This window comes from Nerophis lumbriciformis, linkage group LG33, assembly GCF_033978685.3.
Source record: "Nerophis lumbriciformis linkage group LG33, RoL_Nlum_v2.1, whole genome shotgun sequence".
Taxonomy (NCBI): domain Eukaryota; kingdom Metazoa; phylum Chordata; class Actinopteri; order Syngnathiformes; family Syngnathidae; genus Nerophis; species Nerophis lumbriciformis.
Genome location: NC_084580.2, coordinates 17,964,193 through 17,991,240, shown reverse-complemented (window position 1 = coordinate 17,991,240; position 27,048 = coordinate 17,964,193). Strand labels below are relative to the sequence as shown.

Sequence of the window (27,048 nt, the reverse complement as noted above, 5' to 3'; positions counted from 1 at the left end):
GAACCCTGATATGACTTCTTGGTATTCCTGCTCGCTCCCCTCAGACACACATCCGACCACTGCGGAGTCGTCATGCCTTAAGTCTGAGGTATAGAGCGTGGTGAAAGCACCGTCCCTTGGGAGGTGCCTGTGCTGTGTCGTGTTATTAATGCGCTTTTTTATGGTTTTATTTTAGGAGCAAAATGAGAATGAAAAGGGTTGAAATTTGTATTTGCACGAGCGCTGCCTTTTTATTATTTCAAGTCGCACAATCTATTTTCCATCCATCCATTTTCTACCGCTTATTTATGCGAGTAAATTTGTTGCACTGTACAGCCCTGTCAAGATAAAACCAATTCAATGTACATGTGTTTATGCTAAACTCTTTTTTTTCTTTTTCTTTTTTTTAAAGCTTTGTTATCTTGCTTGTGTGTTATAGGTAGGCCTCGGCCGAGAAAACATTTTGGTCGACGATATATTGTTCTACAAATTATTGCCGATAAACGACATTATTGCCATTATTTTTTTGAGACCAAATAAACCACTGATGTAATGACAATACATAATAATTAGAGATGTCCGATAATGGCTTTTTTGCCGATATCCGATATTGTCCAACTCTTGATTACCGATTCCGATATCAACCGATACAGATATATACAGTTGTGGAATTAACACATTATTATGCCTAATTTTGTTGTGATGCCCCACTGGATGCATTAAACAATGTAACAAGGTTTTCCAAAATAAATCAACTCAAGTTATGGAAAAAAATGCCAACATGGCACTGACATATTTATTATTGAAGTCAAAAAGTGCATTATTTTTTTTAACATGCCTCAAAACAGCAGCTTTGAATTTGGGACATGCTCTTCCTGAGAGAGCATGAGGAGGCTGAGGTGGGCGGGGTTGAGGTGTGGGGGGTGTATATTGGAGCGTCCCGGAAGAGTTAGTGCTGCAAGGGGTTCTGGGTATTTGTTCTGTTGTGTTTATGTTGTGTTACGGTGCGGATGTTCTCCCGAAATGTGTTTGTCCTTCTTGTTTGGTGTGGGTTCGCAGTGTGGCGCATATTTGTAACAGTTTTGAAGTTGTTTATACGGCCACCCTCAGTGTGACCTGTATGGCCGTTGACCAAGTATGATTTGCATTCACTTGTGTGTGTGAAAAGCCGTAGATATTATGTGATTGGGCCGGCACGCAAAGGCAGTGCCTTTAAGGTTTGTTGGCGCTCTGTACTTCTCCCTACGTCTGTGTACCACCCCGTACAGCGGCGTTTTAAAAAGTCATAAATTTTACTTTTTGAAACCGATACCAATAATTTCCGATATTACATTTTAAAGCATTTATCGGCCACATCTCTAATAATAATAATGGAAGTGATCTCTTTCAAATATTTTAACATTGTAATTAAAACGTGAACTTTTGAATACCAAGTTAAATACAACAAACAAATATAAATAAAATATAATTTGTCTGAAAGCCAAATTTTGCACTTGAATAAAATTTTAAAAAAAAATCACAACTAAAATCAATAAAATAGGTTCAGTTAAAAAGGGGTGGGGGACCCTCATATATACACAACCAAAACAATAAACAAAATGGCCAAAAACATGCACCTAGGTAGATTGGCAACACTAAATTGGCCCTAGTGAATGAATGTGAGTGTGAATGTTGTCTGTCTATCTGTGTTGGCCCTGTGATGAGGTGGCGACTTGTCCAGGGTGTACACTACCTTCCGCCCGAATGCAGCTGAGATAGGCTTCAGCACCCCCCGCGACCTCGAAAGGGACAAGCGGTAGAAAATGGATGGATGGATGGATGGATGGCTAAGGTGATGTTAACTAAAATGACCACGGTTATCATTATCCATCCATCCATTTTCTACCCCGGAGGGAATAAGCGGTTATCATTATTATCGTGGCATTGTTGAATGTGCTAAAAAGTACTTACACTAGGCCTGAGCAATATATATCGCTAAAATTCATACATTAGATTCTAAAAACAAAAAAACTATTTTTTTTCTCCTCTTGTTCTTTTTGCCCCCAGGAGCTACCGTAGCCCTCTCCTGCCATCTTACTTTCTTATCGGAGATTCAAAACATGGCTAATGCTAACGCTAAAGAGAGCGAGACGTCTTATCCATCTTATTTGGGTCCCAAATCAACCTTAAGAAAGTCAGCGACTTCACTATTAAAGTGGGTGACATTGTTATCACCAGGAAAGATGAGGTCACCTACCTAGGTTCCATTCTAGAGGCTAATCTTTCCTGTGATAAAATGGCAACCAAGGTAATCAAAAAGGTCAACCAACGAACAAGATTTCTCTCCAGAATCTCCTCTCTGATCAACAAAAGCACCATGAAGATTCTAGCGGGAACTCTCGTTCAACCCTTTTTCGATTACGCATGCACCTCCTGGTACCCCAGCACCTGCAAAACCCTCAAATCTAGACTCCAAACATCCCAGAACAAGCTAGTCAGATTACTTCTAGACATCCACCCCAGATCACACCTCACTCCTACCCACTTCTCCAAAGTGGGCTGGCTCAGGGTGGAGGACAGAGTAAAACAACTTGCACTGAGCCTAGTCTGTAAAATTCGCTACACCTCCCTGATACCGAAGTACATGTCAAACTACTTGCAGAATGTAAATGACCGCCATAACCACAACACCAGGGGGAGCTCCACAAACCACGTCAAACCCAGATTCCGATCTAAGGTCTTAACTCATTCTCCTTCTATGCCACATCAATATGGAATGCACTCCCAATAGGTGTAAAAGAAAGTGCATCTCTACCCTCCTTCAAAACCGCACTAAAAGAACACCTCCAGGCAACTACAACCCTAGACTAACACCCTCCCCCCACCACATCCCACCTCCCCGGATTGTAATTAATCAAATGCAAATACTTGTTCTTATGCTTTCTGAGCTCACTATGTTCACTGCTCGCTGTACATATCCTACGAAGTCAGACATACACTGTTTCAATGTCCATTTCTCAGATGATATTATTGTTGATGACTGAAGTGCTGATATCAACCAAACCTAAACCCCCTGCCCCAACCCCCTCCACATCCCACCCCCCGGATTGTAAATAATGTAAATAATTCAATGTATATACTCTGATGATGATTAACTTGTGTGATGACTGTATTATGCTGATAGTATCTATTCATACCATGAACTGATTAACGTGGACACAGACTTAAGCAAGTTGAAAAACTTATTCGGGTGTTACCATTTAGTGGTCAATTGTACGGAATATGTACTGTACTGTGCAATCTACTAATAAAAATCTCAATCAATTAATCAAAACGTTTGTTTCAAAGAAGAAAAACATTTGTCAGTACTTTGGTTTTGTGGCAACAGGCGTGAAACAAATGATTGCACACTGCAAAGCAGCTGCACAAAAAAACGCAGAATGTGGGAAATAGAACTACCTTTCGAGGCAAACAAGACCGCAACTTACGCTAAAATGCAGCGTATTGTGGTGGAATCATCTACACAAGGTATGTATGGTGATCAGAGTTCTGATGACACTTGACACGCTCCTGTTGATGTGGTTGTATGTATAAAACTTGTCAGCGTCAAAAGCACAGCAAGTTCAGTGCAGGAAATATTCTTATACTAGTAAAAGCAAATACCAGAACTAAACACGAAAACAAACTTGAAATCAAATAGAAAGAGGCAACATCACACAAGGCAGAAAACAAACACACGCACGCATACACACTACTGCTAGCTACGAGAGAACAAATCAATGATTGAAAACCTACAGCTTGCAATCCAAACAATACCCCCTTTGTGGAGCAGAATATATGACAGCCATGGAAGCCAATTCAATCACTTTATTAACACAATTCAATCACTTTAGTAACACAATCCAGTAAAAACATTCAACAGAGATGCTCGAATTGCCGACAAACTGCCACTGCTAAGATAACACACACACACGTGTGTTGCTGCAGTCTCTCTGGGCAATAAGCACTGCCTTTTAAAGACACACTCACGAGCACTCAACACAAATATGATACACCTCTCAATTGCAAAAGCCCGATATATATATATATATATTTTTTTTTTTTTTTTAATTATTAAACGCATTCCTTTAGTAATTCTATTACTTTCTGGTAAAGTAACGAGAAACTGTAATTAATTACTTTTTTAAAGTAATTTTCCACCACTAAGATGGGTGAATGAAAAAAATCCTGCGTTTATCCACTTGACTTACTGAAACGATAGAATTCTCAATGTTTTACGTGATTATTTGCATAGAATATGTAATACTATATTTTATTTACAGATGTATTCTATTCAAGACAGAAGTTTTAAGTGTTCACTGTTAATCTCATTGTTGGAGATAATTATGTATTTGCATGCAACATTTTTGTTAAAAGTATTTTTTTTTCAAGACTTTTAATTTAGTTCTTTGAAAATGATTCCATAAAAAGTAAAATTTATAGCTGGTCTAAAAAGAACATTATTCAAATTAGAATTTTGCTAAGCGTAAGATGCAGTGTCATTTTAATATACTAGTTTTTGATCAAATAAAAGATTACCCCTTTTGAATTATCTCTGTCATTTGTATTCAATGGGTTTTTTAAAAAGTAGGGGAAAAATACAATCGGAAAAATTGTAAATAAATTTTTTCTTTAATAAATCGGAAATTTTATTTTCAGGCCATATCGCCCAGGCCTAACTTGCACATACACAAAAAATATTTTAACCAAGTTGTATTTTTTTATAATTAAAATAAATTGATTTTTTTTTTTTTGGTCATAAAAAAAATACAATCATATCTCTGCAGACTGTATAGATCTACCGTATATTGATATATAATTTAGGAACCAGAAATATTAATAACAGAAAGAAACAACCCTTTGTGCGAATGAGTGTAAATGGGGGAGGGAGGTTTTTTGGGTTGGTGCACTATTTGTAAGTGTATCTTGTGTTTTTATGTTGATTTAATAAAAAAAATTAAATTAAATTAAAAAAAATATATATTTTTTTTTTTAATTTCTTGTGCGGCCTGGTACCAATATATCCACGGACCGGTACCGGGCCGCGGCCCGGTGGTTGGGGACCACTGCGTTACAAGACACTACAGTAGTAAACAGTAGTGATGCAACAGTGCTCAGTACAATCCTGCACGGAAAAATCCGCCTTTAGTGACAGTTGTCCTATGAGTGTCTGTAAATGTGTGTGTGTTTGTGTATGTGTGGGCGTGTTTGTGTGAATGTATTTGTGTCCGTGTGTGTGTGTGTGTGATGATTCCTGTCCTCCGTCGTGAAAGTCAGGCTCCTCACGCGTAATTAATGTTTAATCAGCGTTGTCCCTCTTCCCCGTCACACAGGTGGAAGTGGAGCCCAGAAGAATAAAATAAAGAAATATGGCTAACAATAGCATAGAAGTTGAAACAACATTGAGAAGGAGCAGCAACTTCAGTCTCACGGACTGCTGCAGCTCACCAGTAATTCTGCCCTCAATGTGAACTCGCATGAACTGGAAGAATATCCATCCATCCATTTTTCTACCGCTTGTCCCTTTCAGGGTCCCGGGGGGCGCTGGAGCCTATCTCAGCTGCATTCAGGCAGAAGGCGGGGTACACCCTGGACAAGTCGCCACCTCATCACAGGGTCAACACAGATAGACAACTTTCACGTTCACATTCACACACTAGGGCCAATTTAGTGTTGCCAATCAACCTATCCCCAGGCGCATGTTTTTGGAGGTGAGAGGAAGCCGGAGTACCCGGAGGGAACCCACGCAGTCACGGGGAGAACATGGAAACTCCACACAGAAAGATCCCAAGCCCGGGATTGAACTCAGGACTACTCAGGACCTTCGTATTGTGAGGCTCATGCACTAACCCCTGGAATAAAAACACTTAATTTATTCAGAAAAAAAAGACAATTTTACATCTAAAAAATTTTAATCAGACTTTTAATGTGTTTGCTCGTATTTAACCCCTTTAATATAACAAGTACTGTATTTTTCAGACTATAAGTCACAGTTTTTTTCATAGTTTGGCCGGGCTCCAGTGCGATTTATATATGTTTTTTTCCTTCTTTATTATGCATTTTCGGCAGGTGCGACTTATACTCCGGTGCGACTTATACTCCGAAAAATACGGTACTAAAAAACTTTGCAGACACATTTCTATTAAAATCATTTTTGAGTTTGTGGATAAAAACATTTTGTTCTTAAAATAGTCATTAAATGTGTTTATGTTGGTACACATTATGTGTTAATACACATTATTTTACAGTACCTGAAATTCAAACAGCATTTTAATGTCCTTTCATTAAATACACGCGACAGTATTAGAGTTTCTAAAAACTCCGCAACCTGGGTCACCACTGGCCTTTTGCCAAACCACTGGTGAGAAACAGTGATGATGTATAAAAGTAATCAAAGAATACAGATAATAATTTACCATTTGAAAGTGATGTTTAGTAAGTGTTAACTTGAAATAAAAGTCTTAGTTTTCAGTACACCACTAAACATGTGTTTACTGCAGAATGAAGTTTGTGGTGACAAGCAAAATAACAAAAGAACTTTGGGGAGGGGAAAAGATGTTCTGTCTACCCCCACAAAACGTACCAAAAAAAGAAGCGAAACTTTGGCCCTAAAACCGAGATATTGATAATAGCGTGTGTTACCTGTAATGTTGCACATATAGTAAACACAATTATAGATATTGTATGAACACAATGACAGTTGACAGCCTGTTAGCATATATTACCTCGATCAAACATGGTTAAAATGTCTGTTACAAGATACTACATTAGTAAACGGGGACGGCGTGGCGCTGTTGGGAAAGTGGCCGTGCCAGCAACCTGAGGGTTCCTGGTTCGATCCCCAGCTTCTACCAACCTAGTCATGTCCGTTGTGTCCTTGAGCAAGACACTTCACCCTTGCTCCTGATGGGTCGTGGTTAGCGCCTTGCATGGCAGCTCCCGCCATCAGTGTGTGAATGTGTGTGTGAATGGGTGAAAGTGGAAATAGTGTCAATGCGCTTTGAGTACCATGAAGGTAGAAAAGCGCTATACAAGTATAACGCATTTACCATTTAAACAGAATGGATGCAACGGTACTTGGTGTAATTCTGCACGGAATCTGCCTATAATAAAAAATAAACATTTAGTGATGTTAATCGAGATCAGATGATATGAATAAATTAATCGTGATAATTTTTTTTTGCCCAACCCTGGTTAATTTCTAAAGTTACAAATATAATCAATTATAATAACAGTTTCAGTCAGACATTAACGTTGCACAATAATAACGTCAAGCACCTGAACAAGTGCGGGTGTAAATCTTTTCCTATATATATATATATATATATATATATATATATATATATTAGGGATGTCCACTTCCGATCCGATACCGATATTGTTTTTGCACTTCCGATCCGATACCGATACTGACCGATACCGATACTGACCGATACTGGCCTATCCGAGCATGTATTAAAGTTTAAAGTTATTTAGCCTACTTAGTTGTCAGAATCATGTTGAAAAGGGTTTTAGTACTCTTGATAACAACTAGCCAGCTGAATTAGGGAAGTTTGAATAATACACAATGGTTGGTAACAAGAAACTGACCTGTTTATTCAAGGATAAACACAAAATAGACAAAATTATACATGACAAACAAAAATGGCATCATTGAACTAGGGCTGGGCGATATGGCCTTTTTTTAATATTGCGATATTTTAAGGCCATATTGCGATACACGATATATATCTCGATATTTTGCCTTAGCCTTGAATGAACACTTGATGCATATAATCACATCAGTATGATGATTCTATGTGTTTTGATTGATTGATTGAGACTTTTATTAGTAGATTGCACAGTGAAGTACATATTCCGTACAATTGACCACTAAATGGTAACACCCGAATAAGTTTTTCAACTTGTTTAAGTCGGGGTCCACTTAAATTGATTCATGATACAGATATATACTATCAGATATATACTATCATCATAATACAGTCATCACACAAGATAATCACATTGAATTATTTACATTATTTATAATCCAGAGTGTGGAGGGGAGCGCCGGATGTAAGTGTCAAAAAGACAGCCAAAAGAGTTTGATATGAGAATAAATCTAAAGTTAAAATATAGGGTAGAAATGCACCCATTTGCAGGAAATGTAGTCTTGATTTTCAAAATGTTCTTTCATGGCTTGCATGTCTACATTAAAACATTCTTCTTCATACTGCATTAATATATGCTACTTTTAAACTTTCATGCAGAGAAGGAAATCACAACTAAAAAAATCACTAATTTTCTCATACGGTGTTGATCTGGAAATTTTTGCCTCGGCACGGCATTTTGATGGTGTGGACGTGTGGCACCGAATGGAGGTAAGCGTCTCGACAGACGTTATAATATTTGAACAATGATGACGAAAACTGTTTTCTCTGTCGTGTCCGTGTGTCCAAAATTGTTATGCGCTTATTTTTTTATTTGATTTTGTGCATGGCATATAATTGCTATGCGCAGAGGACGTTTAAACAGTGCGCAATTGCACAAGCGCGCACCTTAGAGAGAACGTTGGTCACACGGCTGCGCTAGCATCACAGCTAACGTTAGCCATGCTGCTACCTCTCTGCTCGGGGAGGGCGTATACGTATGTGACGTATGACGTGACAGTATGTGACGTGTGTAAGAAGGTGCGCTTGCTGTCTGTGAGAAGCACAGACACAGAAAAGAGTGAGAAGAGCCTGTCGTGTAATGCCAGCAGCTAAAAGCAACTGCGTGAGAATCCACAGACGTGTGGATGTGTTGAAGGTGTGCTGGAAAATGCGGAACGGAAATAAGGGAGCAGCAGAAAAGTGGAATGTACTATTTAAATAGGTGCGTTGGAAAACACGGAGCGGAGTTTTTTTTTTTAAACTGGATCTGGATCGGCATTTTCCCATGCCTTGCCGATACGCATTTTTTTGCAAATATCGGCGGCCGATCCGATCCAAATATCGGATCGGGACATCCCTATAAATAACCAACTGAGAACGTGCCTGGTATGTTAACGTTACATATTATGGTAAGAGTCATTCAAATAACTATAACATATAGAACATGCTATACGTTTACCAAACAATCTGTCACTCCTAATCGCTAAATCCCATGAAATCTTATGCGTCTAGTCTCTTACGTGAATGACCTAAATAATATTATTTGATATTTTACGCTAATGTGTTAATAATTTCACACATAAGTCGCTCCTGAGTATAAATCGCACCCCCGGCCAAACTATGAAAAAAACTGCCACTTATAGTCCGAAAAATACGGTAATAAAAAACCTTGCAGAAAAGAACTAGCTTGTGTTGTAATATCAATGCTGCTGATTCCAAGGGTTTGCGAATGTAACCCTCGCAGTTGGCGGTAATAAACTTTTTGTGTCTTTTTACGCATTGAAATCAGAAAGGACCCGCATTTCCGGAAGTCCGCGCATCCATTGGACGCAGATTTTTTTTTTTTTTACCGACCCTGCCTTCTTTGGGTCAAAACTCCAGTTGGCTAGTTTTTTATTATCGATTATCGCTTTCCGCCGGTGTTTTGTTTTGTTTATTGTGACGGAGCGCTCTTATCACGCCGTCACTTGAGGACCGGCACATCTGTCTCTCTCTCTGGCCGGGAGAGCGAGGACGCACCTGTGCGCTCTCACAAAGACAACATCAGTGCCGTGACTTGGAGAAGATAACCACGTCAAATTTCCGTCCCCGTTTATTGCGTTTTTATTGGTCGTCTTCAAAGTAATGAACTTTCCGGTACAATTTCTTACATTTTGATTCGCCAAAAGTTTTATCAAACACTGCATCAGCTTGCACTCGGACAACTTTACCGCGAGGGGCCGTCAAAAGAAATAATTCATTGTAAACACTAGGGTGAGTGTAAAGACAACCTTTTTAACTTCATCCTGTGCCATGTCTCCAGTAAATAAGTTATTTTAGTCTTTGTGAGTCCATGGAAACTTCACTTTTATCTCCCGCTGGATCGACATCGTTCGAGGATAGAGACAGGCTAGCTCTTAGCTTCAAGCTAACCGGCACCGGACCAGACTCATCCACTCAAAAAATATACTTTGCAGGTCAACAAACGGGGAAAATATGTTTTGAAGTGTTAATGTGTGAGGGGTGTTCAAAAGGAGTCTCTTGGAGAAGTGGCTGACAACTTGGCAAGTGTCGCTTGCATCGCTGACCGTGACGTCATCACCCTCATTGTTTACTGAAGCAGAGATGCTGACTGTGCGTTATGATAAAACGCGCATGTGTCGCCAGGCTCTGCTTTTTATCGATACTTATCAGACAAAATGTTTTATTATCTATAGAAGGGGTGCCAAAAATGTGGCCCGGAGGCCATTTGCGGCCCACAGCTAATGTTTTAAAACCCAATGGCACAGTCTAAAAATACTATTAAAAGAAACCAAAACATTACAAAAGTCGAATAAAAAAGCTTACGGGTGAAATGTAATTTAGAAAAAGTTGCAATGTTGACTAATAAAACAAAGCTGTTTTTTTCATTAAAACTGTCATTGCTCAAAACATAATATTGAATCAAAATCTATGTTTTTATAAATGATTGACCTATCCAAGGCTCACATCAAATATTCCACTTTGAAAAATATTTTTTGCAGAAGATTTTGCATATTTTGTGTGTTTGCCATAAACAAATAGTTGTTTTTTTGACAAAAAGGGCAGAAAACAAACAAATAAACGAACAACATAATTTTTTTTTTTTTACTTATAATTGACGGATAAATCTGAAGTTGATGTAGACTCTAGAGATTGAAACGTTAAATAAATAATGTATGTACAGTATGCCCTGGCACACGATTTCATGACGGAAGCAAAAAACATTTTACACTTTTATACTGAAATAAATACACCTACAACTTATTTAAATAAAAATATAGAAAAAACTACCGGCAGCGGTAAAGTTTAGACCCATGAAGGAAAGAAGAAAGTGAATGAATGTTTATAACTGAATAAATTTACATATGCATAAAAAATTATTTTCTTTTGTATTATTTTTTTTATGAATTAAGTAGCGTTTATGACAACCTTTTTCCAAAACACAATATAGAATGTGAGACATAACAGGATAATGCATACATTTATCATTTGTTTTCAAAACACTTACAAAAAAGTGGGACCCCAAAAATGTACTGTGGGACCCCATTTTTATGACTTGATGGGGTCCCTTGAAAATTCCTAGCGCCAACACTGAACCCTCATTGGTGCATAACGAGGAAGTGCTGTGCTGTTGTGGCTAACTATGGTGGCTATTGGGTAGCGGTGGTATGAGGGCTGCTGTTGCAGTGTTAAGGTCGGCAATTAAAGTTTAAAAAGAGTGTCAAACTATGTGTGCTTCTGACTGCGAGACAGCGCTTTCTCTAAACAAGAAATATCGTCACATTTGAACCCCCTGGTGCCATTATGGAACCGGGTTTTGGTGCCCATCCTTAACCCTAATTCACAGTGGAACAACTGACAAGAAAAAGTCAATCCATCCATCCAATTGGACAATTTGCCACCTCATCGCAGGCCCAACACTATAATTTTCACAAAGATCCAAATGCAGCATCATTGCAAAGCATTGCTACTTTGACTTCAGCACTTTACATATAAGCTACAAACTAACAATGTTGTTATGTGGACTTACTGCAGGTGTCTGTCAACATGAAAAGGAAACTATTTGATCTGTTTTCAAACTTTTTAGACACACTGACCTTGTACGTCTCCATGCACTAAATAAGTTTGATTGTCCAAACAAATAATTATATGCCCTCTTCCTGATATGACTGTTGGTCTAATGCTCATTTAACTATGTCAGATTGTGGGTTTCAATCCAATCCACGCAGTCATTTGTATTTTTAGTGCATGTAAATGTACTGACTGACTGTGTAAATCACTAATAACCATGATAACAACACATGAACAATGTGTGAAATGTTGCGGTCACCTTGTTAAAGAACCCTGTGCCGTCTCAGGTGGACCCACTGACATTTCAGAGCCAAAGAAAGCCCACTCAGATAATCTGTGGAAGAAAAAAACAAAACGAATGAGGACGTTATCAAACAATGCGACACGCACACACATCTTACAAATCCATGGATATAGCACAGTGATTCTCAATTTGTGGTACGCGGGCTCCACGGTACACCAAATAATCACTTAATTTATTATTCAAACATAGTTTTACTGTTCAAACTGTGTAATGTTACAGTGGCCAAAATATAAAATACATTGAGTTGAGTTTGAGCTTATTTCGAACATGCAAGCATACAACATGATACATCACAATTTCCAGTTTCTCTTTTCAACATGTTCGAAAAGGAGTAAGAAGAACATAAAATGGGCCAAAAATCACTACATATTGTCTACTGCTCGCTAGTGTTACCATATCTGAGTTATTGTGCAGAAATATGGGGAAATAACTACAAATGTGCGCTACATTCGCTAACCGTGTTACAAAAAAGATCAGTTAGAATAATACATAATGTTGGATATAAAGAACATACAAACCCTTTATTTATTAAGTCAAAAATATTAAAGTTCGTCGATTTGGTAAAATTGCAAACAGCTAAAATGATGTACAAAGCAAACTATAACCTGCTACCAAAGAATGTACAACAATTCTTCTCAACTAAAGAGGAGAAATATAACCTTAGAGGAAAAAATAATTTAAAACATTTATATGCACGTACAACACTTAGAACTTTTAGCATATCAGTATGTGGAATTAAATTATGGAATGGATTAAGTAAAGAAGTTAAAAATTGTACTGATATGATCCAGTTTAAGAGGTTGTTCAAAATAATAGTGCTTACAGAGTACAAAGAAGAATTATGAGAAATACTTTCAACCTCATTGAAAATAAGATATTCTTCATCTCAGTATGTTAATAATGACTGAATTAATTAATTAATTACATATTACAAAACTGTTGTATACTAATTCATAGATGTTATTTTATTATATAAAAAGGTCAGTAAATGATTCTATATATTTGTAAACGCTTTGAAGTGGGAAAGGGGTAGGATTAAATAAGCTTTGCTTCTTCCTACTCCTTTTCGGGCATGATGTAAAATGAAATGATATGAAATTGTGTGATGTATTATGATGTAAGTGTGTTCATGTTCGAAATAAACTAAAGAAGAAGAAGAAGCAGAGTTTACCCTACCCCTTTTCTTTTACATAACAGTTGCTAAAACTTTTGTTCACTTCCTGTTCTCAATTTATTCACAATATATTATTATTACAATAAAAAATAAGTAAATAAATAATAATTGGTGAAGTAAGTTATATTTCATATGATGAGATGAGTAAGATTATTTTGAGAATGAATGAATGGATGGATGAAATAAATTCAGAATGTTTATCATGGTTCTTCTTCTTTGTACTTTGTAAACACTTTAAGTTTGAAGAGTTTCTTGAAGTGGATCATATTACATTTGTTAATTAAAACCTCGACCTCGTTTATAATGAATACTTAGGCCTACTACGCTACTGTATTTTAATGTTGGTCAATAAGGTGGTATTTGGAAAGGCAAGTGTTTTCTGAGGTGGTACTTGGTTAAAAAAGTTTGAGAACCACTTGCATAAAATTCATCAGCGTTGCTGCAATTCAACAGCAATCAGACTCGTGAGAGGACCAAGACCAAACTACCTGAAATAAATTAGAAAATCAGGTGCAATTTAGACTTTTGGTTCCTAAAATATATCACGTGCTGCTATCACATGGACATTTACAAATAAAATAATGATAAATAACCAGGGCTGCAATGATATGAAACTTTAATGTCATTGTTATTGTGACAAAAAGTATCACTGTTATCAATATTATCAGGGTATTGTTGAAAATGCTCAAAAAGTACACACACTGAAATCTTGTCACCATGTTTTATTTTAAAACAAATATATACAAACAAGTAGGGCTGGGCGATATGGCCTTTTTTTAATATTGCAATATTTTAAGGCCATATCGCGATACACGATATATATCTCGATATTTTGCCTTAGCCTTGAATGAACACTTGATGCATATAATCACAGCAGTATGATGATTTTATGTGTCTACATTAAAACATTCTTCTTCATACTGCATTAATATATGCTCCTTTTAAACTTTCATGCAGAGAAGGAAATCACAACTAAAAAAATCACTATTTTTTTCATACGGTGTTGATCTGGAAATGTTTGCCTCGGCATTTTGATGTGGGCGTGTGGCACCGAACGGAGATGTTGACGTGCGGAGTACATAAATATTGTTTTTAATATTGTTGTGCAGCACTTTGGAAACATTTTTGTTGTTTAAATGTGCTATATAAATAAAGTGGATTGGAGTGAGCACTCTTCATTCACTAGCAGGTGACTTTTCAAATGATGCTACATATTAGCAGTAGGCTACTGCTACTTTTTATAGCAACGCTTTTGCCCCACCCTTGACAAATGACGGTTGTCTGTTCGACATATTTCTACATGAAGCCAAACCACCGCCAGACGATGGAACCCCTGCTGTTTTTTGGAGGAATTAATTCTTCCTTCATTTGTTACCAGATTCATACCTTCTTTCGCTCGTATTATCGCTAGCATCACAGCTAACGTTACCCATGCTGCTACCTCTCTGCTGCGCGAGGGCGTATACGTATGTGACGTATGTCGTGACAGTATGTGACGTATGTAGAAGCTGCGCTTGCTGTCTGTGAGAAGGAGAGACAGGAAAGAGCGAGTAGAGCATGTAGTGTAATGCCCACAGCTAAAAGCAACTGCGTGAGAACGCATACTCGAATATCACGATATAGTCATTTTCTATATCGCACAGAGACAAACCCGCGATATATCGCGCATATCGATATATCGCCCAGCCCTATAAACAAGTAAGCAACACACACAAATAACTTTCAGGCTAGCTAGCGTTTAGTGCAGTGGTCCCCAATCACCGTGGCCGCGGCCCGGTACCGGTTCGTGGATCAATTGGTACCGGGCAGCACAAGAAATAAAATAAAATAAATTTTTTTTAAATGTATTTTTTATTTTTATTAAATCAACGTAAAAAACACAAGATACACTTACAATTAGTGCACCAACACAAAAAACCTCCCTCCCCCATTTACACTCATTCACACTCACTCGCTTAAAAGGATTGTTTCTTTCTATTATTAATATTTCTGGTTCCTACATTATATATCAATATAGATCAATACAGTCTGCAGGGATACAGTCCGTAAGCACACATGATTAAAATAAAATACCATAACCCCCCCCGGTCCGTGGGACACATTTTCAAGCGTTGCGTATGCAGTTACAAAAAGGTTGGGGACCACTGGTTTAGTGCACTTGCTGATGCTCCAGAAAATAAGCAATACTATCAATATGCACTCAACTCAACAAAAACAGTTAGGGATATGATTTCCGCGTTCACATAACCGCGGCCCGAGTCACATAATTGGTCAATAAAACAGAATCCGCTGACAAATGCAAAATAATACCAAGGAAATGTACGTAAATGTGAGTGAAATGTTATCATTGTGAGGAGAAGGATCATTTGTTTTGGAAAATAATGTGTAAGGGACGGGTCATTCATCCCAGAAACAAGTCCTAAACCAAACAATGTCCATACGTTCACTTAAAACAGCCGCTAAAGTAGGAAGCTAAAGCTCGCAACAACAATCCATACACCCACAACACATCTTATCTGGTTGTGTTGTTGTGAGCGACATCATCAATGTGAGATCAATGGACAAACACGACAGCAGTCACAACTTGAGAGAGACGCTCTCTTTTTTTTTTTTTTTTTTTTAGAGCTCCACGTACTTTCTTTACTTGTCAAGCAGAGAACAGCACAACACAACACACTTCCCCCTTCACAATAAAACACAGTGTGTCACATGCGGTCTGATTGCGCCAACAAAACAAAGGTTTTAAAAAAGTACCTTACACAAGCATTATGTTCTTAAACCAATTATTAATACATTTACACGATTGTTGTTTTGACTTAAAATATTGGTCAAAATAGTCCAAAGATGCATTGCACCAATAAATGTGAGGATTTTTGCATTTCATTCTGAAACATTTTATAACATCTTATTTGATACAAAAAGCACTTTATGGTGGTAAAATGTGTATAAAAGATAAACAGAATTAAAAACAAAACAATTGTTTTTAATTGTGTTTTCTTTATATGGCTATTGTTATTTAAATGTATTATTACTATTCTTACTATTTTACTTGTTGTGGGTTATTCGTTACTAATTGTTATCCGTTTTTAAACTATATCTAAAGTTGAGTTTTGGTGATACAATAAATGCTCATGTTTTCAAACTAATGAATAACTGTGTTATTAATTGTGATTACAATATCAATCAAAAATAATCATGATACCGTATTTTTCGGACTATAAGTCGCTCCGGAGTATAAGTCGCACCGGCCGAAAATGCATAATAAAGAAGGAAAAAAACATATATAAGTCGCACTGGAGTATAAGTCGCATTTTTTGGGGAAATTTATTTGATAAAACCCAACACCAAGAATAGACATTTGAAAGGCAATTTAAAATAAATAAAGAATAGTGAACAACAGGTTGAATAAGTGTACGTTATATGAGGCATAAATAACCAACTGAGAACGTGCCTGGTATGTTAACGTAACATATTATGGTAAGAGTCATTCAAATAACTATAACATATAGAACATGCTATACGTTTACCAAACAACCTGTCACTCCTAATCGCTAAATTCGATGAAATTTATACGTGTAGTCTCTTACGTGAATGAGCTAAATAATATCATTTGATATTTTACGGTAATGTGTGAATAATTTTACACATAAGTCGCTCCTGAGTATAAGTCGCACCCCCGGCCAAACTATGAAAAAAACTGCGACTTATAGTCCGAAAAATACGGTAATTACTTTTGCCGTAATTGTCCAGCCCTATACAACAAGCAAAATGGAAACTCAAATCTTGAATGCTCAGAAGGTCGTACAGTTAGGAAACAGACCAAAATGTACAGGAAAAACTGAAGCACGCTGGATGTTAGTTTAGTAAATGAGCAGGCTTCGCTACATGCCTTAAAATGAAACAGTCAGCTACAGACGTGGGAACTTTAAGTTTGATGTTTATAGTTTTCTTCAGTGACGAGGCTAACGCAGCATGAATATCATATACCTGTATTATAATAAGACATGTGACCACTTGGGATGGGCTCCAAATCCTGGTTCCATAATGGCACCGGTGATGTTTTACACGAGAATAACTGGACCTAAAAAAGAAGAAGCTATCTGTCCGGTGCGAAATGAATGCAGACTAAGCAACCTGCAACAAGAGCTCAGCGGTGATATTGTACAAGTAACATTCTTGTAAGTAATGTAGCGCCCTGACAGAAGCACACAGACTCTGACATAGTGCTGGACGATTGTGTCAAGAATAATAATCACGATTATTTTGACTGATATTATAATCACGATTAATTACACGATTATTCATTCATTTGAAAACATGAGTATTTATTGTACCACCTAGAGATGTCCGATAATATCGGACTGCCGATATTATCGGCTGATAAATGCTTTAAAATGTAATATCGGAAATTATCGTAATCGGTTTCAAAAAGTAAAATGTATGAATTTTTTAAACGCCGCTGTACACGGACGTAGGGAGAAGGACAGAGCGCCAATAAACGTAACAGGCACTGCCTTTGCGTGCCGGTCCAATCACATAATATCTACGGCTTTTCACACACACAAGTGAATGCAAATCATACTTGGTCAACAGCCATACAGGTCACACTGAGGGTGGCCATATAAACAACTTTAACACTGTTACAAATATGCGCCACACTGTGAACCCACACCAAACAAGAATGACAAACACATTTCGGGAGAACATCCGCACCGTGACACAACATAAACACAGCAGAACAAATACCCAGAACCCCTTGCAGCCCTAACTCTTCCGGGACGCTACAATATACACCCCCCTCCCACCTCAAACCTGCCCCCCCCAACCCGGCCCACCTCAACCTCCTCATGCTCTCTCAGGGAGAGCATGTCCCAAATTCCAAGCTGCTGTTTTGAGGCATGTTAAAAAAAATAATGCACTTTGTGACTTCAATAATAAATATGGCAGTGCCATGTTGGCATTTTTTTCCATAACTTGAGTTCATTTGTTTTGGAAAACCTTGTTACATTGTTTAATGCATCCAGCGGGGCATCACAACAAAATTAGGCATAATAATGTGTTAATTCCACGACTGTATATATCGGTATCGGTTGATATCGGAATCGGTAATTAAGAGTTGGACAATATCGGAATATCAGATATTGGCAAAAAAGCCATTATCGGACACCTCTAGTACCACCAAAACTTAACTTTGAGTATAGTTTACGAAAACTGGATATACCTGTAAATTAGTAACGAATAAACCACAACAAGTAAAATAATAATAATAACAATACATTCGAATAACAATAGCAATATAAAAAACAATAACATTCAGCTTTTCCGTTTTAGTTGTTTTTAATTCAGTTTTTTACTTTTTACACTCAATTTACCACCATAGATGCTGTGCTTTTAGTGTAAAATAAAATTTAACAAACGCAAAAATCCTCACATGTATTGATTGGTGCAATACATTTTTGGACAATTGTGACCAGTATTTTAGGTCAAAGCATAATCATTTTGTAAATGTATCAATAAGTGCTTTAGTTCATTACGGTACTTTTTTTGAAACTTCTGTTTTGTTAGCGCGTCAGCCTGGATGAGGCACACCGCGCTATTATTGTGAAGGGAGAAGGTTTGCTGTGCTGTTCTCAGCTTGAGGAGTAAAGACGTGACTTACTAGAGGCTGTTAAAAAAAACAGCGCCTCTCAAGATGCAACCACTGTTTATACATACATTAATGTTACATTGATAATGTGGTTCACAACAACACAGGCAGATGAGAGGTGTTGTGGGTGTATGGAATGTTCTTGCTGGCTTTAGCTTTGTCGTTAAGTCACTGTTTTAAGTGGCCATCTCCACATTGTTTGTTTAGTTAAGAACGGGGCGGGGGAGTATGTCGGGTATAAATGAGCCCCACACATTATTTTCCCTAACACATTTTTTTCTCCTCACAATGACATTTCCCTTATATTTATGTCAATTTCCCTGATATTATTTTGCGTTTATCAGCAGATTTTGTTTTATTGGCCAATTATGTGACTCCGTCCGCGGTTGTGTGAATCTGTATACACGTTGCGTGGCCCATTGGTCGTTTTTTTCCCTTCAGATTAATGGAATTTCATAATCGTGAGAAGCCATAATCGAAATAAAAATTTGATTAACTGTCAAGCCCTACTCTGACACTCTTTTTAAACTTTATTGCCAACCTCAACACGCCAACAGCGGCCCTCATCACACCGTTAGCATCGCGGCGCTAACCTAGCTAGTAGCCTCAACAATAACACAGCACTTTCTCATTATGCACCAATGACGGTTACAGGTGAGCGAGGTTGCATTCGAGAACACAGAATTTTGAGCATCAAACAAGTACCGGTAGGTTGTTTTTCGCACGTTTTTTATGTTCTGTATTGCTGCAATAATTATGACTACTTGTTGTAAATTGTATTTCCATCCATCCATCCATCCATCTTCTTCTGCTTATCCGAGGTCGGGTCGCGGGGGCAGCAGCCTAAGCAGGGAAGCCCAGACTTGCCTCTCCCCAGCCACTTCGTCCAGCTCTTCCCGGGGGATCCCGAGGCGTTCCCAGGCTAGCCGGGAGACATAGTCTTCCCAACGTGTCCTGGGTCTTCCCCGTGGCCTCCTACCGGTCGGACGTACCCGAAACACCTCCCTAGGAAAGCGTTCGGGTGGCATCCTGACCAGATGCCCGAACCACCTTATCTGGCTTCTCTCGATGTGAAGGAGCAGCGGCTTTACTTTGAGCTCCCCCCGGATGACAGAGCTTCTCACCTTATCTCTAAGGGAGAGCCCCGCCACCCAGCGGAGGAAGCTAATTTCGGCCGCTTGTACCCGTGATCTTGTCCTTTAGGTCATAACCCAAAGCTCATGACCATAGGTGAGGATGGGAACGTAGATCGACCGGTAAATTGAGAGCTTTGCCTTCCGGCTCAGCTCCTTCTTCACCACAACGGATCGATACAGCGTCCGCATTACTGAAGACGCCGCACCGATCCGCCTGTCAATGTCACGATCCACTCTTCCCTGACTCGTGAACAAGACTCCGAGGTACTTGAACTCCTCCACTTGGGGCAAGATCTCCTCCCCAACCCGGACATGGCACTCCTCCCTTTTCCGGGTGAGAACCATGGACTCGGACTTGGAGGTGCTGATTCCCATCCCAGTCGCTTCACACTCGGCTGCGAACCGATCCAGTGAGAGCTGAAGATCTTGGCCAGATGAAGCCATCAGGACCACATCATCTGTAAAAAGCAGAGACCTAATCCTGCAGCCACCAAACCAGATACCCTCAACGCTCTGACTGCGCCTAGAAATTCTGTCCATAAAAGTTATGAACAGAATTGGTGACAAAGGGCAGCCTTGGCGGAGTCCAACCCTCACTGGAAACGTGTCCGACTTACTGCCGGCAATGCTGACCAAGCTCTGACACTGATCATACAGGGAGCGGACCGCCACAATCAGACAGTCCGTGTCCCCATACTCTCTGAGCACTCCCCACAGGACTTCCTGTGGTACACGGTCGAAAGCCTTCTCCAAGTCTACAAAGCACATGTAGACTGGTTAGGCAAACTCCCATGCACCCTCAAGGACCCTGCCGAGAGTATAGAGCTGGTCCAAAGTTCCACGACCAGGACGAAAACCACTGTTCCTCCTGAATCCGAGGTTCGACTATCCGGCGTAGCCTCCTCTCCAGTACCACCACCCCGATCTGCCAATCCAGAGGTACCGCCCCCGATGACCACGCGATGTTGCAGAGTCTTGTCAACCAAGACAGCCCCACAGCATCCAGAGCCTTAAGGAACTCTGGGCGGATCTCATCCACCCCCGGGGCCTTGCCACCGAGGATCTTTTTAACTACCTTGGCAACCTCAGCCCCAGAAATAGGAGAGCCCACCACAGATTCCCCAGGCACTGCTTCCTCATAGGAAGACGTGTTGGTGGGATTGAGGAGGTCTTCGAAGTATTCCCTCAACCGATCCACAACATCCGCAGTCGAGGTCAGCAGTTGACATTGCACTGCTTCCCCTTCCTGAGGCGGCGGATGGTGGTCCAGAATCGCTTCAAAGCCGTCCTGAAGTCGTTTTCCATGGCTTCCCCGAACTCCTCCCATGTCCGAGTTTTTGCCTCCGCGACCGCTGAAGCCGCACACCACTTGGCCTGTCGGTACCTGTCTGCGGCCTCTGGAGTCCTGTGAGCCAAAAGAACCCGATAGGACTCTTTCTTCAGCTTGACGGCATCCCGGGTTCTAGGATTACCGCCACGACAGGCACCAACCACCTTGCGGCTACAGCTCCAATCGGCCGCCTCGACAATAGAGGTATAGAACATCGTCCACTCGGACTCAATGTCCAGCGCCTCCCTCGTGACATGTTCAAGGTTCTTCCGGAGGTGGGAATTGAAACTCTCTCTGAAAGGAGACTCTGCTAGGTGTTCCCAGCAGACCCTCACAATGTGTTTGGGCCTGCCAGGTCTGTCCGGCATCCTCCCCAACCATCGCAGCCAACTCACCGCTAGGTGGTGATCGGTAGAAAGCTCCGCCCCTCTCTTCACCCGAGTGTCCAAAACATTTAAATAAACATTATTGGAAAAACCGTGAATGATAGTTACACTTTGATAAACTCACGAACCGACTAGCGCTAGGTAGCTTAAATGCTAACAATGAATACAAGACAGTATTAATGTCTTTCAACATTAAGAAACAACATACCACAAGCTAAACTTGTATAAACACAACAACTAAGTCCCAGGAATACAACACAGAGGTGTACAACTTTAATAACAAAAACGAAGCTGTCTGAAAAACAAAGTTAACTTGCGTGATGTCACATTAGATGGAAGTAAAGCAAAGTAAACACTCAATTTGTCTTTATCAACAGAAAAAAACTTTTTACAAATTCAAATTTAAAAACAAACATTTAAACAATCAAATAAAAATATGGCTAGTATAAATCCAGAACAATATTGATTTTTTTTTCTACGGAAAAAGTATATTGTGTGTCTATTTAGTAGTTATTTTTTATAATAAAACTTGGTTAAAATATTTCAGTGTGTGTACAAGCACGTTATGAGCACATTCAACAATAAAATGGTAAACAATTCCACAATAATGAGAAATTAGTTTATATCCTTTTAAAGGGTTTCTTGCATTATTAGTATATATTATGATTACATTAAATCATAATCACTGTATACTTTTTATCAATAATCTATTCTAGGGATGTCCCGATCCAGGTTTTTGCACTTCCGATCCAATACCGATATTGTTTTTGCACTTCCGATCCGATACCGATACTGACCGATACCGATACTGACCGATACTGGCCTATCCGAGCATGTATTAAAGTTTAAAGTTATTTAGCCTACTTAGTTGTCAGAATCATGTTGAAAAGGGTTTTAGTACTCTTTATAACAACTAGCCAGCTGAATTAGGGGAGTTTGAATAATACACAATGGTTGGTAACAAGAAACTGACCTGTTTATTCAAGGATAAACACAAAATAGACAAAATTATACATGACAAACAGAAATGGCATCATTGAACTAGGGCTGGGCGATATGGCCTTTTTTTAATATTGCGATAATTTAAGGCCATATTGCGATACACGATATATATCTCGATATTTTGCCTTAGCCTTGAATGAACACTTGATGCATATAATCACAGCAGTATGATGATTCTATGTGTCTACATTAAAACATTCTTCTTCATACTGCATTAATATATGCTACTTTTAAACTTTCATGCAGAGAGGGAAATGACAACTAAAAAAAAATCACTATTTTTTTTCATACGGTGTTGATGTGGAAATGTTTGCCTCGGCATTTTGATGGTGTGGGCGTGTGGCACCGAATGGAGATAAGCGTCTCGACAGACGTTACAATATTTGAACAATGATGACGAAAACTGTTTTCTCTGTCGTGTCCGTGTGTCGAAAATTGTTATGCGCTTATTTCTTGATTTGATTTTGTGCGTGGCATAGATTTGCCGTGCGCAGAGGACGCTTGAGTAGGCGCGCACCTTAGCGGCTGCGCTAGCATCACAGCTAACGTTAGCCATGCTGCTACCTCGCTCTCTGCTGGGAGAGGGCGTATACGTATGTGACGTATGACGTGACAGTATGTGACGTGTGTAAGAAGGTGGGCTCGCTGTCTGTAAGAGGGAGACACAGGAAAGAGTGAGAAGAGCCTGTCGTGTAATGCCAGCAGCTAAAAGCAACTGCGTGAGAATCCACAGACCTGTGGATGTGTTGAAGGTGTGCTGGAAAATGCGGAACGGAAATTAGGGAGCAGCAGAAAAGTGGAATGTATTATTTAAATCGGTGCATTGGAAAACACGGACCGGAGTTTTTTTAAAACTGGATCTGGATCGGCATTTTCCCATGCCTTGCCGATAAGCATTTTTTTGCAAATATCGGCGGCTGATCCGATCCAAATATTGGATCGGGACATCCCTAATCTATTCAGTTTAAGACCATGATGTAGAGAAAGCTCTGAGTCTGTCTGCATGAAGTCAAATATTTTTTAAAGTAAATGATTGCATATTGTTCAAATAAATGATAAATGATAAATGGGTTGTACTTGTATAGCGCTTTTCTACCTTCAAGGTACTCAAAGCGCTTTGACACTACTTCCACATTTACCCATTCACACACACATTCACACACTCATGGAGGGAGCTGCCATGCAAGGCGCTAACCAGCACCCATCAGGAGCAAGGGTGAAGTGTCTTGCTCAGGACACAACGGACATGACGAGGTTGGTACTAGGTGGGGATTGAACCAGGGACCCTTGGGTCGCGCACGGCCACTCTTCCACTGCGCCACGCAGGAAGAATATGTTGACTGAGAGTCTAAAAGTAACATGTCTTCCCTCACTTGTTATTTTCACAGTTTTATGCATTTTTTTATGTACGGAATATAAAAATCACATTTGGAATCACAATTGCAACTTTGGAGAGAAAAAACTATTAGGTTTTTTTCTCTAAATCCTGAAGCCCTCTTTAGTAATTGTGAAAAATGTAGACAAATGTAAAACAAATATGTTCTGTTAAACCACCACATATCAATTTGTATCAATAAATTATATAATTTTGTTGCAGACGATGGTTTTCTCCTCCTGCTCAGACATATTGTTTTGCCCCCGTGAGCTTCGGTAGCCCGCGCCCGCCCCCTTACTTCCTTAGCGGAAATCCACAGGCCTAGCAAAACATGGCTAATGCTAATGCTAACAAGAGCGAGACGTTTGTTCCAAAGCAAAGTGTTGTCAGTGCTTTAGATTTGCCACGACAGGCTTGAAACAAGTGACTGCACAATGCAACAGCACAACAAACTTATTCCAGCTTCTGAAACAGCATCGAGCCAACTCTTTACAAGACAAACGAGACCGCAACAACACCTCCTAAGAAGCAGCGTACTGTAGCAAAATCATTAACACAAGGTACCATGTACTATGATGATAAAAGGAGAACAATGCACAGAGCCATCACAAAAGCAGTTACTCTGCACAACCAAACCGGAAAGCTCGTATGCTTGTTTGCTGCTGCAAAACTCCTGTGGAATTACAACACATTTAATCAATAATATAGTTTTATATTACATGTGCAATGAAGTGTACGTTGTCTTTAACATCAGTACACAAAGACCCCAGGATACTTCAGGGAAAAGCCTACGTTTATCCACTTACTAAAACTATAGTCATCTTTTTTCATCATTTTGTTGCATACAATGCACAATACTACATTTTTTACAGTAGCATTTAATTAAAAATAGAAGTTTTAAGTTTGCACTTTTTTTTACTAGTTAATGTTTATTGGAATCTTTATTGATTTGAGGGGTTTTTTGCATGCAAAGTGCAATGCAACATCTATATTTATTAGGGGTGTAACGGTACACAAAAATGTTGGTTCGGTACGTACCTCGGTTTAGAGGTCACGGTTCGGTTCATTTTCGGTACAGTAAGAAAACAACAAAATATAAATTTTTGGGTTATTTATTTACCAAATTTGCAAAATCTTCCACCAAAAATATTTTTCTTAGTGGAATATTTGATGTGAAGTAATGGGAACCTTGGATAGGTCAATAATTCATAATAACATTGATTTTGATTCAATATTTTGAGCAATGACAGTTTGAAAGAAAAAAAAAACAGCTTTGTTTTATTAGTCAACATTGTCTAAATTACATTTAACCTTTAAGCTTTTTTATTTCACTTTTGTTATGTTTTTGTTTATTTTAATCGGATTTTTAGAATGTGCCGTGGGCCTTTAAAACATTAGCTGTGGCCCGCAAATGGCCTCCGGGGCACACTTTTGACACCCCTGCTATAGCTAATAAAAAATTAAATCTATGGATAAAAAGCAGAGCCTGGCGACGCATGCGCGTTTATCATAACTCTCTCGCTCTCTCTCTGTCTCTGCCCCTCCCTCACGAATGCTGCTGCGCACAATTTGTTTGGTTTTTAACCCCTTCTTAACCCTGAACGTACATTGAAAATACAAGCAACCCTAACTCAAAATGCCGAACATTTGAGGCATTTAAGAAACTCCGCCGAGACAGCCCCGCAAAAGAGGACATGTTCGATGAAAAGAGGACGTATGGCCAGTCAATCGTAGCCCGGTCGTTGCTAGCATGCCATGTGTTGTGCCTCGGTGTGCATTGTTTACACAATGTGCCGTACGCTACTTAATATGTCCATGTGGAAACTCGTTCGGTACACCTCCGAAGCGAACCGAAATTCCCGTACTGAAACGGTTCAATACAAATACACGTACCGTTACACCCCTAATATTTATAGAAGTATTTTTTTAAGACCAGACACACAAAAGAGTAATAAAGTGTTCACTTTATTAATCTCAATGTTGGAGGTTATTATTTGTTTGCATGTAATGTACAATGCTACATTTTCTTTACAGAAGTATTTCATTCAAGCAGAAGTATTGCTCTTAATATAGTTATTTGAAAATCGCATAAATGGTATAATTTATATCTGGTCAAAAAAATAACATACAAATTCGAATTTTGCTAAGAGTAAGACGCAGTGTATGTAGCGTCATTTCAAACTACTAGTTTTTTATCAAATAAAAGCAAAGCTTGACATTTATATCAGCTAGTTTCTTTAAAAAGTAGGGGAAAAAAATCTGAAAATATTATAAATCACATGTTCTGTAAAAAAACTGAGATTTTATTTTTAGGCCATATCACCCAGGTTTAAGACTAATGGTAAAATAAGCTAGCCAGTGGTGTTTTTGTTATATATTTTGCTTTGAAAACTGTAACTGTGAGCAAGATGCAAACAGCCCCTTCGACTTTTCTAAATTAGATGGACAATATATTGTGTGACACATAGAATGTGGCACATTTTAACAGCTCATAGGGCTCGGACAATAAAACGTAATCAACATACATCGGGATAGACACATAATTGATATCAATAAAAAATGTGTTCTATAAAACATTCGATTTATATATTTTTGGAGGGAAGAAACCGGAAACAATGAAGCATAGTTAGTTGCATGAACAAAGGCTCTTGCGGTCTTGCAACCAAGCAAAACAGAAAGTGACCAGTGAGCAATGGGAGGGATACGATTAACAGCCAATCGTATAACAGTATCAACTATCATTGGTAGAAAAAATTATAGTTTTTGGCCATTGGCCATCTTGCAGTCTTGCTGTTGATTATCTACATGTCGTGAGAAGAGAAAGTAAAAATGAGTGCCGCAGAAAGTGAATAAATTGTCTCTAAAACAGAAAAAGTCACCTTGAGAGTATGACAGTTATTTGGATTTTACAACCAGAATGTAGTCTCATCTTTTTTTCCAATCCTCACCCGTGGATGTATGGAACCAACAGGTAGGAACTAAAGCACAAGACTGT

At 38.9% G+C, this 27,048-nt stretch overlaps 1 protein-coding gene across 3 annotated transcripts in view; it reads right to left on the bottom strand.

Moving 5' to 3' along the window:
• LOC133575955 (nipped-B-like protein A) overlaps nucleotides 1-27,048 on the bottom strand; it is a 113,818-nt gene that overhangs the window by 67,963 nt on the left and 18,807 nt on the right. For all 3 annotated transcript variants that reach the window (XM_061928903.1, XM_061928904.1, XM_061928905.1), the window contains exon 2: nucleotides 11,959-12,033. The gene's annotated coding sequence lies outside the window, so the exon portion shown is untranslated. The remainder of the gene's footprint in view (nucleotides 1-11,958; nucleotides 12,034-27,048) is intronic.